The sequence below is a fragment of the Asterias amurensis genome, chromosome 20 (genome assembly GCF_032118995.1).
Source record: "Asterias amurensis chromosome 20, ASM3211899v1".
In the NCBI taxonomy this organism is placed as follows: Eukaryota; Metazoa; Echinodermata; class Asteroidea; order Forcipulatida; family Asteriidae; genus Asterias; species Asterias amurensis.
In genome coordinates, this window is record NC_092667.1 from 12,076,797 (window position 1) to 12,090,400 (window position 13,604).

The following is a 13,604-nucleotide window of genomic DNA, read 5'->3' on the forward strand; positions in this document are numbered from 1 at the left end:
AGCACACGTAGCCTTCCTCTGCGGTTTTGTCCGCCCAATAATGTGAGCATTTCCTACTTAAAAATAAAACATCGAAATAAATCGTCAGGATACAAATGAACTAACCCGGCAACTGCCTTTTCTGCTTCTTCTTTTCTTTTTCTCAACGACATGGGGCCCTGCTGGTTCAACTTTCGATGTTTTTTCCAACCAAGATTGGGCTACTATTTGTTTATTAAAGACCACTCACTGGTACTCTAACTGAGACGTGTGTGATTCTCAAATGATTTCACGTGTCTTCGTTGATTACCAGCTGGATGGCTGCAGTTAGTAAGTGTGGTACGGTGTGAGCTGTCAAGTTAGTCGGTCCTACTAAAAGCCGACAACAAGCCGACAACGCCGACAACAAGTCCAGAGCGCCGCCAACACGCCGCCAACACGTTTTAAATACCTCAAAAATGGTAAATAAACCATATACATTTTAGAACTATATGTGTTTTGTAATATAAACATAAATTTAATGGAAAAACTTCACGAAAAGTGTGAATTTTTAACCAGAAAAAAAACTTAACGTTCACGGAGAACGGTCGGACGCCATCTTGGCTTAAAATCGTGTTTGGACCAGACCATTATGATACGGGTAGATTTAGCACTTGTCAACAACAGAGGGCGGGCTTTATGTGAAGACCTTCACTGCAGTGTGCACAGTGCATGACGTCCGCCCTCTATTGCTAAGTCTGACTCGCCCACATCACAATGGACTGGTCCAAACACGATTTTAAGCCAAGATGGCGTCCGACCGTTCTCCGTGAACGTTAAGTTTTTTTTCTGGTTAAAAATTCACACTTTTCGTGAAGTTTTTCCATTAAATTTATGTTTATATTACAAAACACACATAGTTTTAAAAAGTATTTGGTTTATTTGCCATTTTTGAGGTATTTAAAACTTGTTGGCGGCGTGTTGGCGTCGCTCTGGACTTGTTGTCGGCGTTGTCGGCTTGTTGTCGGCTTTTAGTAGGACCCAAGTTAGTTGGTGAGTAAATAAAATTTACGTTTTCACTGAGATTATAGATGGAAATTAGTTCGTAGTTAGCAACATTTTGCGTTGGACTAGGTAGGGTTGCAATAGGTGAGTACAGAGATATTCAAAAAATGATTTCACCTCCTGGAGAGAGATAGGCCGTTGGGCCAAGAAGGGGAAGGAGCCCTGCGTACTTTCTTATCTTTGCACTATTTTATTGGTCTATATCTTAATTATCATCAATATCTATTGCTCTAGCTAGCACTTCTACCTCCAGGCACACACCCATGCAATTTACCCCTGCCCTGCCGGCCTGGGCCCGATTTCTTAGAGCTGAGCATGAAATTTCTGCCTCGATAAAAACAGGATTACCAACCAAATCTCCACACGGTTTTCAGGATGAGCAAACAACAGCTGAATACCAGTAACAAGCAATATGCAACAAATAGAATTTTTGTTGGTAATCCTGTTTTTATCAAGAAAGAAATTTCATGCTAAGCAAATTGTTCTGCTTAGCAGCTCTATCTATGAAATTGGGCCCTGTTACTTGGTAGAGGACGTCATTGTACATTGTCTGTACCATGTCTAAACTTTATTAGGAATAATTTAAAGGCTTCATAAAGCTTCTCTACGCGAACAAATTTTGACTAGATGCCAGCCAGATGCAAGTTTTTTGTAAGAAGCTGACATTCCGTTCATATTATATTTATTCATTCATGTCCATGAACTTTGTTTATTCCAGGCCTGAGGTGGGGGGGGGGTAGAAAAATCTTTGCGTTATACTCTGTAATCGTACGTGCCACAAATTACAAAAGTCAGTCTTCTCCATTGAACCTTTTCCCATACTTTGAGAAGATGCTCTTGAAATCAACAATATTGAAAGGGGAAACAATATTTTTCAAAAGCCGATCCTTGTTTTAAAAAAACCTTTGCCTTTTTTAGTATTGAATATTTCTTGTATGAACTCTCTACTTCGTTGTTTAAAGTTTGTGACAGTCATGACAGGACAATTACATGCAACAAAATTCTGACAAGCTCTGGCGTTTCTGACTGTAGAGTGTCGGTTTAAGTCCCAAGTGACCCTTAAAGTGTCCTTTAGCAAAGACACTTAACGGCCATTATTGCTGTGTCGTTCAACGTAAAGCCATAGGTCCAGTGTGTTGTGTAAAAGAACCCAGTGCACTTATTAACGAAAAGAGAAGGGGTTCGTCAAGGTGTTCCTGCCTTGATCGCCACCACGATTTGTAAACCATTAAGTGGTTAAAATGGTGCTATAAAGGAATAGGTCTCATACTTCAAAATGTAGCTCAACATACCTTGCAGGAATAACTGAGTGCTTTGATATGCCCCTAGGGGTGTGATAAAGCGCTGTATAAAAACCTATTATTATTATTCATACTGAGCAGAGTGTGTTGAAGCAAACCAATAATCAAATGTCTGTTGTGTCATTTAAGGTAACATTCTGGTACACAATTGTCTGGCTTAGCCTTAATAATAACAACAGGTATTTAGAAACGCTCCCCATAGAAAACTATATCACAGCGCTTACAAAACTGAAAATGCACAATAAAACAACAAAAACTTATCGAAAAAGCTACAAACACAATGTTTGAAAAGCATGAGAAAAAGAGAAAAGCTTAAACAGGGGAGAGATGTGTTTATATATTTTTAAAGGTGTTGTGTGTTTCTGGTTGTAGGCCTATGAACTAAGAAGCTTGTTCGAATCTTCTGATCTGCATTAAGCAGTGTATCTATTTCAACCGTGTTGCAATTTGATATCATGTGGTAGGGTGCCTTGAAAACACCATTAGAGGCATACATTTTCTCAGATGTTTTATTTTATGTTGGGATACACCAAAGTGAGAATACAGGTCTCTTTGACAATCACCAAACGTGTCCAGTGCCTTAACAAAAACCCAATTTGATTGGTTGAACGTCTGTTACAAAAAAAACTTAGAGATTGTTTGATGTTGGGAGTAGTCACAGGTTATGGTTGGGGAGTTCAGCATTGCTTGGTAATAAGTTTATAACCTTGACTTTTTGGGTGTATTGTTACATCTTCATGTCTGGAATGTCAAACTCAAGCCGCTTCAGTAGGCACATTGAAAAAAATTGGAATAACAAAATTCATATCCGCTATTAAAATTGATGTTTTGTCAAACTACATGTAATGTAAAGTAAAGCTAGAAATAGAGTGTATTGTAAGTTCAAGTGGATGAGAGTTTACATTAGACTTCACCCGCAATCAATCTAAATGTCAGCCAATCACTGCTTAGTTTGACTATCTAGTCCAACTGGAGGGCAATTCCACGGTAACGGAAGGACGTTTTGACTCATTAAACAACATTTAAATCATGGATATCTTTAACAGTTTAATTAGTTTCATCAAGCAAATGTCGCAGTTTCTTTTATAAATGACTGCCTTCAAAATGGCCTACTCTTTTTGGCTGAAAAACTTTTACTTAAATATAAAATATGAATATTAATAAGGCCGGTAACGGAAGGACACCAGTGGCGTCCTTCCGTTACCGACCTTATTAATATTCATATTTTATAAACTAAAAGTTTTTCAGCCAAAAAGAGGAAGCCATTTTGAAGGCAGTCATTAATAAAAGAAACTGTGACAGTTGCTTGATGAAACTATTTAAACTGTTAAAGATATCCATGATTTAAAATGTTGTTTAATGAGTCAAAACGTCCTTCCGTTACCGTTGAATTGCCCATGATCAACTTGTTTCTCTAGTAAACCCGCGAAGTTACGTTACAATTAATGTTCATTTTAACCATTTATGGTATTTGGGGTTCAATATGATACATGTATGAAAATTATCTTTACAGTGTAATCATTTTTGAACTCACTTCAAATTAGAGTAAAGAAAACAAATGGGAAATTTAGTGAAACGTCTGAAGTGACATACATGTAGGAGTGGAGGATAATGGACCCTTCCCATGAAATATGCTAATCACATTCACGCATGCGTACAGACCCTGTTGGTTGGCAAACGCCATAGAGTTGTGCACTAAGCAGACGCGCAATCGCGTCTGCGTCACGCACCCATTAGCCGTGTACAAAACAGCGCGATGTTCCCTCATTTTGCCAACCAAAACGTTAGTGCGCACGCGCTATGTGCAGTTTACATATTTCATGGGAAGGGTCTATTGAGTATTGTAGGCCTGTTTTATTATTATTATTATTATTATTATTATTATTATTATTATTATTATTATTATTATTATTATTATTACAATGTAGCAACTTGTCCCAAATTTAAACAGAACAAACATTGCGCAAACTGTATATTTTCAGCAAGAACAACAGAAACAAAACAGCTGTCAGTCAAAATATCTTATTAACCAATCAAACAATACAGAATAGTCGCTCTGCGTCTCAAAATCTACATGTAATACAATACCATTACTTCCGACAACGTTGTCAGGAACACATGCTCGTTATGTCACAGACTTTTAGGGCGAGGCCATTTGCGAATATAAACGTCGATTCATGGTCTCAACAGCACACATACTCTCCCTAGTGAAATGTAATTTTGCGAAGACTGTATGAAGATCTTGTCATATCTGATGTTGTGTGTGTGACTACGACTATCCCACTGCTATGACAAGTGTTTTTTTGCGCTCAGTTAGCTGCTCTTTCATCAGAGTACAGCCTAATATTGACATGTGCGATTTGATTTTTTCCAAAGTCATTGTCGGGAAACCCTTAGGGAGTTTGGGATCAGGAAATCAAAGTTCAGTTCATCTCTAAGAAGAAAGTAGAAAAGAAGAACAGAGATTGTCATTTTACATTTTATTTCTCAATATGTTTGATTGTCTGATTTTTTTTTTTGATTTTCTTTTCAGTCCAGGGGTTAGGTTCCTAGTAAAAGTTTTAAGAGCTTAGTGATGATACGCTAGACATCTACATCTACCGTGTCTACTCTGCAGCAATTGAACAAATACAGTGTCAGATCAGAACAAATCTACAATCATACAATGTAGCCAAGTAGAAAATACATGGTGTTACTGTAAACATTCATATACTATTCTTAGACAGTATCAGTTTGTGATAGAAAATTGTTACCCTTAAAGGGTAATGTACTTTTTCCTAACAAAAAACACAATGTCCACAGATTTACATTAAACTTACACAGTTTGAAGATTATGATAGTAGAAAGCTTCCCTTGAGATTTTACCTACTGAGGTGCTGTAGTTTTTGAGAAATGAGTAAAAGTAATAATTTGCGTCTCAGTTTAAGCATGTAAAAACGTACTAACCAGTAGTTATGCTATGGTTTTGGTATAATATCATAACTGGTTAAGGGGATTTTACATGCTAAAATAATTTTGGTCTCATGAGACAAAAATTATGTTGTGACTTGTTTAAAGCCATTGGACCCTTTCGGTACAGGAAAAAAAAAAAAAGTTCACAGATTTACAAATAACTTACAGGGTTTACAGAAGGTAGTGGTGAAATACTTCTCTTGAAATATTATTCCATGAAATGCTTTACTTTTTGAGAAAACAGTAAAACAATATCAATTCTCATTAACGAGAATTACGGATTTATTTTAAACACATGTCATGACACGGCGAAACGCGCGGATACAAGGGTGGGTTTTCCCGTTATTTTCTCCCGACTCCGATGACCGATTGAGCCTAAATTTTCACAGGTTTGTTATTTGATATAGAAGTTGTGATACATGAAGTGTGGGCCTTGGACAATACTGTTTACCGAAAGGGTCCAATGGCTTTAACTCATTTCTCAAAAACTACACAACCTTAGTTAGTAATATTTGAAGGGAAGCTTTCCACTATCAGTCTCTTCAAACCCTGTAAATTTAATGTAAATCTGTGGACATTTTGAAAAAGTACCCGAATCCTTAAAAGATGAGGTACACATTATGTTTAAAAAAAAAACACTATATGCTTCAAAATACATACTACTCAGACTAGGGCACTTAAAACCTACATAAACACAAAACAGAAAACATTTTGAACACCTCTTTTCAGCTCAGCATAATTTGGCCAAACTTCCGAAATGTTGGTCCAAATTCCCCTTAAGTTTTGAAATATCCTTGGGGAAAACCGAGATACAATACGTAGCAATTATCGTTCTCACATTCAGAGAAATAATTGTTTGTAGTATTCTTACAAATCAGTGACAGCGTCATATGATCCTGAATGCTGAATGGAATAGTACAATCGTACACTAGGCCAGTCCTTTTCCTACAGGGCAAAGTTGTATCACACAGAAATTTCATAAAATTTGAGTTTGGAGAAATTATTCATTGATCACAACTTTATGTAAATACTGTTTCTATCCCAAATACAGAATGATCTTCTTAGTTCAGGCCTTATTCGAACACGGAGGCAACGAAGACGATTGCCTCGGTGCCACCCCCCCCCCCCCCCTGGTAATTGCCTTGGTGCCAGGCCCCTAAAATGCTCGTAGAAATTTGCAATTTTCTCATAGGGTTCCCTTTTTAAAGGGAGAAAATGCCTTTGTGCCCTTGCCCTTTCAAGAACGAAGCAAACTGGCCTGTTTAGTTCATCGCACATTATTACTTTTTTTTCCTGTTACAGATTTTGAGTTATTCGGTCCAAGAAGAATGAAACATACCTGGTAGATAGCAAGAAGGTAAGGTAGACCAATATTGTTTAGAAGCCATAGCTTTTATTTTTAGTCTGTCAGCAGTCTGTCAGTGGTCTTTGGTGGCCAATATTTCAACAGCTTCCAATTTATTTATTACTCCCTTCGGAGTCTTCCACTGTACCCTCTAGACTGTTCTCATAGTGCATATATCTTGTCTTCGTTTGTACTCCCTGAACACAGTCCTGATCAAACCCATGAACCTAAAAGGAAATTGAGGCTGTTTTGTTTTATGTTGTACGGAATAACTACTTCACAGTCCCCGAATGGTGTTGTTAGATGAGCAAAAAATTTTTTTTTTTTTTTTTTTTTCTTTTCTTGAATCTTGATGATGGTACATTGTATAAGGAATATACATTTTTTTTAATGCTTCAACTATTAAAATGCTTTGAGGGACACAGCCAATGACTTGGCAAGAAGACCTTTTTTTCGTCTTAGGAAAGTTCAAAGCCTGTTGCATTGTGACCTCATGAAGATGCTTTGGTCGATTGTGATAGATGTCCATTGTTCACTAGATACATTTCTCTCAACAATGGACAAGATAACTGGGGCAGATGCCCAGCGCATCTCCAAGAAGCGACTCCCCAAGAAAGAACCCCAGACCCGCTGGGAGAGCGCTCGAGAGGAAACCCCAATTTGTGGAGTTTCTCCTAGTTGAAAGGTTCAATTTCAGCTGCTCCGAATGATTTCCTGTCATACTTTTACGTCTTGTCTTCTCTGAGAAAACCTGGCTGTCATATGTGGGGATATGGTTGAGTCACTGGCTGCGGTCTCGGGGCCTCAACGAGTCGTCTTCTTATCTCTTTGTGAGGTTGTAGTGCATAACGACTGATGAATGCCAAGTGCTGTTCATTGTTTACAATATTCTCGGTGGTTTTGGAGAAGTTCTGAAAGGTGTTGTGTCACCACCTCATAAGTCTCATGTCTCGGCTGTAATGATTAATTTGCATAACATGCATATTCATGTTGCATTTGCTCAGTAGCAGCATATGCTGTGTAGAGTAGTGTTACTGGCTCAGTAGCAGTAGGAACTGTGTAGGGTAGTCGCATACTGTAGAGAGAGATAACATTTCCTTGTCAGGATTCAGGAACACAATGTTTGGTGTCGACACAAAGAAAGATCATGCTCAGCACATGGATTACGATTATGTACTGATTCAATAACTGCATATTAAGCGAATCAAAAGACTTCATTTAAGATTGTCTTCCTTTACGGATGCCTGACAAAAGCGTAACCAAATTTTGAGAGATTGATTTATCAGCTTCATTTTAAAGATCTATCATCGGCAACAGTGGTAAGTGATTTCCCATTTCGGCAAGTTTTGGCAAGTTTTCTTCACCTTAAATCATACTGACTCTGGCCCTTCTTCAGAGCTCTTGTCTGTGGATTAGGCTAAAGTTTAAGTTCTGCATTGAGTTGAAGTTTGGTGCTCAGACTCCAGTTTTAGGTCTTCACTTTCAGCCTCAGAGTTACTCCATAATGTATTACTCAATTCCATAATTGATAAATACATTGGTAAATGTGACATGTGGTAGTTTGCCTGGTTACCTTGTCCTGGTAAGCATACATTGTTTGTGCTTAGCTATATTTTTTGTGTGCTGAGAAGATGATTTTTACATTTCGAGATAAATGCTGTAATATTACAGAGAAGACTTTCTTGAGATGGAAGCTGGAACAGACTAAGCAAACAAGGACATATTTCCATTGGGCTTTAAGTTCCAGGCCTGGAATTACCCAAAGGCCGTTGCCTCTGTTGCCCACTGGTCTTGGCCCTTGTGCCCCTTGAACAGTTTCCTATAAACTTGTAGATTTTCAAATGGAGATGCTCTTTGCAAAATGAAAATGGCATTGCCCTCTCAAAGATGGACTTCCAGGCCTGTAGTTCCCGGCAGTTTGCTCGGTGAAAGGTGATTTTTGAAATAATTTTGTTCATGAAATGTGACCTCAATTTTGGGTAGCTGTTCAATCCCTAGCTATTTTTTTCCTGGATAAAAAGATTGATGCAGTAAAAGCTACATGTAATTCATACGTGTACATGTAGCTTGTTTTTGTTATTAGCTTCAGTTTATCAACGATTAAAGATGCTATGTCAGATCTTTGGCCCCAAACATTTAAAAATAGATTTTTGTGAGTGAATGGTATTTCAAAGAGTATCACCCGCTTTAACGGAAAAAAAAAACGAAATTACTTTTAATGGTCAGGAACCATGACAAAAATTTAAAACGTTTCTTATAAAACACATAAGAATTGGTCACGTGATATATTGTGGGGATCCCGACAAAAACTAATTTTGAGCACTTTATTTCAATGCTACTAATAATTGGCGGACTTTTTCGAGCAATGGCTCAAATGAAAGCTTGTAACTTTCTCGACCCCCCCATCAAAATACCTATTGAATTTTAAATCAAAATTTAAGGGTCAAATCGGCCAAAAAACTGGCATAGCATCTTTAAGTTCAAGATCTAAACCATATTTTCCCCCTTCCCTGTCCTGTTTTGCAGACCAACCCACGAAGGTAATTAAGAGCCAAATCTGCTCGAGATAAGATTAATTACTCTTCTCCATCCCACCTCCCTCAAGAGAGGACAAAACCAAACTACGGATGGCCACAGTTTAAAAGAAATTGGTCACAAATGACAACTCCTCATCATGGGAGACCTTAAATGCCTGACAGAGTATTACCAAAACCCTCCGTCAAGTGTAAACCAAATGCAAATATTTGCTTAGGAAACGATGGATCCATAAGGTTCCGCTAATGAACTCTAATTTCCCTCCAGTCACAACATCCTTATTCAAGCCTCGAGATGGTACCGAAGGGACAAACAGAAACTTTCCTTATTATTGTCTTCCGGAAAGGGCCTGTGAGATATTAATTTACGTATGTCTTTTGAAAAGTGTGCAGCATCCACGATTTTAAGCTGGAAAGAGGTTTGGATGTAATGTACCCTGGGTTTCGAATCTCACCCGAGTAATATGCCTGTGATTAATTCCCACAGAACTTGTGTAGTATACTAACTGAGTATACAGTGGTAACACACATCAGTGTATATATGGGTAAAACAAAAAATGAATATTCTTTGTCCTGGGTGCAAATTTAACTTATGCATGTATTACATTGTATGGTGTTGAAAAAATAAAATAAAACATGTTACCACTTGGCCAATCAAAGGAAGATTATAGGTAAATCATGTACATTGATACTGACAGAATTGATAAATATTTACGAGACTTGAAGTCAATACTTGAACATCAGAGACGTATCAGTTATTAGTCCGGTCCTGAGTTTACTGGCCCGAAGGTAGAATCACTGGCCTCGGGGGCTGTGGTTCAGTGTAAAATTCAAGCACAGCTTTTCAACATGTAATTGGATAATTTGGTAATTGTCAAAGACGAATCTTCTCACTTGGTGTATCTCAGCATAATATGATGCATAAAATAACAAACCTGTGAAGACATGAGCTCAATTAGACAGCGAAGTTGCGAGAAAATAATGAAAGAAAAGACACATCCTTGTCACACAAGTCAAGTATGTGCTTTCAGATGCTTGATTTTGAGACCTCAGCTGAGGTCTCAAATCAACTAAAATACTTTAGTGAGAAATTACTTCTTTCTCAAGTAAGTTTTTATGATAACAATTGTTTTGAGTAATTACCAGTAGTGTCCAGTGCTTTTAAAACAAAAATATTCCTCCATGGTACAATTCCTACCTAAATGTTTTGTACATCAAAAGTATGCATACAAATTGAGGCTGAAACTCAGGAGTTGCTTATCATTATTTCTCTGATAAGATCTTATACTTGTAATGTCAGCTGGTTACACATTGTATCATACAGCTGGTTCATATGAAGTAACTGTTGACCGCGTGTACCAACCAGGCATACCTGCACACTTCCTAGAGCTGAATGATGTCATGGCGTAGACATGACACTGTTGCTAATGCTAGCGTTTTGTGTGGTAGGAATACAGTTGGTGCAATAATGTAAATAATATTGGATCTCATACTGTGATCATGCCTTGCTCTATGTTATGATATAGCCCCTGCTCAGGGGGTGGGGGGGGGAGGCTCTCTCTTACTCATCTTTAAGATCATAATCTAAGATCTTGCTAATTCCATGGAGAATGCCAGTGGCAGTGTACTGTATTGTCTGTTGCAGGCCTAATACATGTATGTGCTTCGTTTTTTGAAAGGGCAAGGGCACCAAGGCATTTTCTCCTTGGTAAAGGACACCCTACGAGGAATTTGTAAATTTCCAGAGCATTTCAAAGGCACCGATGCAATGACCAGGGTGCAGGGAGGAATTGCCTTTGTTGCCTGCGTGTAAGGCCTGCTGTTGCATGATTGTTGCAGTGTGCGCTGTGCAGTGTATTGCATACATTTTGATACATTGTGATTACTCAGGATTTTCGCTGATTTCGGGATTTTTCTCAAAACCTCCTTGAGCCGTGCAGTTTTTTTTGAAAGAAGTAAAGCAACCACTAAAGGGAGAAAGAAATAGTGTACTTTGTCATGTTAAAACTGTATAGTTTTGTACTTCTGGTAATGCAGGGAGTCTGTAGGTTAAAACCTCCTTTCATCTTTGAAAGGGCAAGGCCATTTTCATTTTAGAAAGGGCAAAGTCTATGGGGAAACTTTTCACATGACACCAAGGCCAAGACAAGGGCAACAGATGCCATAGGTCTGTATTAGGTCTGTATTAAAAATTATTCTGAACTTACTGGCGTCTGCCATTGATGCAGTGGATTTTCCCCAAGCACTGGATGTTTCGATGTACATGTAATCAGCATTGTGCACTGACAATATTTGCAAGCCCTCTGTCATCCTATATTTAAAGGCACTGGACACCTTTGGTAATGTCAAATACCAGTATTCTCACTTGTGTATCTCAACATTGTATACAAAAAAAAATCTGTGAAAACTTGGACTCGAAGTTGCAAGAGAAAAGAAAAGAAAAGAAAAAACGTTGATGAGCACTCTTGTTGCACAAATTTGTGTGCTTTCAGATGCCAAATAAAGGTTTCAAGCCTAAGTCTTTTAGTGAGACATTACCTCTTTCTCAAAAACTATGTTACTTCAGAGGGAGCCATTTCTCACAATGTTTTATACTATCAACAACTCTCCATTGCATGTTACGGAGTAAGTGTTTAGCAATTATTTTGTGTAATTACCAAATTAGTGTCCAGTGCCTTTAACAGTCACTAATTAGTGTGGGTGCTTGTTATGATCATATGCAAATTTAAGTGGCACAATTGTGGATCGAGGAGGGAAACCAAATTATTTAGTTTGATTGTGATCTCTGTGAGAGAGAGGAAACGTTGGGCTGGGTGCATTCAGACAGGAAGGAAAGATCCTTGTTAGGGTGGTGGGTTGGAGATGAAAAGACACACGCGTGTTTGTCTACGCGTATTGACTCTGCCTGATGACCACAGTTAGTGTCAACTTGAACAGTTCCTGTCATCTTCGAGGGCGAATTGTTGTTTCTTGACCTTGGGCTGGATTATTTTAGGCTGTCAAAAGTGATTTAGGAAAAAGCGTGTTTTGGCCGCCACAAGAGCAGATTTCTGATTGTTGTGTGAGTAGAACATGTTGGGTTAATCCCTACCCAGCGCTCACCCACCCCCCCTCCCCCTCCCCCTCCCCCTCCCCCTCCCCCTCCCCCTCCCCCTCCCCCTCCCCCCTCCCCCCCTCCCCATTGACAGGATAAGTCATTACATGTACTTTGTGTGTATTGTGAAGTTTCTTATGTTGTATACTACATCCTTTGTACTGTCTTGTAGGACCTTTGGATTTCTTCCTTAGCCTATAATGTCACACAGGGCAATTTACAGGTAAAGCTGTCAGGTCTACAATAAGGGCGGTTTATACTTCCTACAACTGTGCAAAAATTAGCTAAGATTCTAAGAATACAATAAAATTATGCTTACTATAAATTAAGGTTACCAGCCAAAAACCATTCCAGATTTACCAATGTGACTGGTGACAGGCTGATTATTATTTTTTTAAATAAGAAAACTGTTAAGCAATATGATATGTTCTGCTTTTAAAATGCAGCTTTGTGAAATTTGGTTCTATGCTCAATTTCATAAAACTGTTTCAAAAGCAGAAAGTACGGTGTGACAAATTTCTGTGCTGAGCAAGCAATGAGAGGGGCACCACATGGCCAGTCACAACAATAAACTTTTAAAAAGTAATTTTGGCTGGTAATCTGTGTTTTTTTTTCCTTCTTCTTTTGTCCCTTTTTTTTTTTTAAAAGACCCTGGACACTGGTGGTCATTGTCAAAGACCAGTCTCCTCACTTGGTGTATCTCAACGTATGCATAAAATAACAAACCTGTGAAAATTTGAGCTCAATTGGTTGTCGAAGTTGCGAGATACATGTAATAATGCAAGAAAAAACATCCATGTCACACAAAGTTGGGTGCTATCAGATGCTTAATTTTGAGACCTCAAAATCTAATTCTGAGGTCTCGAAATCAAACTCATGGCAAATTACTTCTTTCTCAAAAACTACATCATTCAGAGGGAGCCGTTTCTCGCAATGTTTTATACTATCAACCTCTCCCCATTACTCGTTACCAAGAAAGGTTTTATGCTAATAATTATTTTGAGTAAAAACCAATAGTGTCCACTGCCTTTAAGCAATGCTTTTCTGTACTTAGCAAGTTTTTGTGCTTACAGGCTATTATGAAATTGGGCCCCCACGTGCACAAGTAAAAAGGCTTAGCAGTTTGTTGTTATTATATTAGCAGTGTTGTGGAGTTGTTCTCTGATACCTTGAGGGTATCTACAAAACCAACACACTTCATGTGGGCCACAGTCATCCTTGATTGTGATTCACTCACTGTGTGTACTCTGTGATGTGTACTGCAGACTCGACCTGTCATTCTAGGTATATCTACACTGTCTGTCGCTGACATTTAGAGGCAGGATGTGAAATTACATGTGACTGACTGTTGATGA

General features: G+C 38.3%; 1 protein-coding gene across 2 annotated transcripts in view; it reads left to right on the forward strand.

Annotated features, from left to right (window-relative positions):
- Window positions 1-921: 921 nt before the first annotated feature.
- Window positions 922-13,604, forward strand: part of LOC139952331 (uncharacterized) — a 32,205-nt gene continuing 19,522 nt past the window's right edge. The window contains exons 1-2 of one of the 2 annotated variants that reach the window (XM_071951436.1): window positions 922-1,011; window positions 6,579-6,633. The gene's annotated coding sequence lies outside the window, so the exon portion shown is untranslated. The other variant, XM_071951437.1, reaches the window with a different exon arrangement.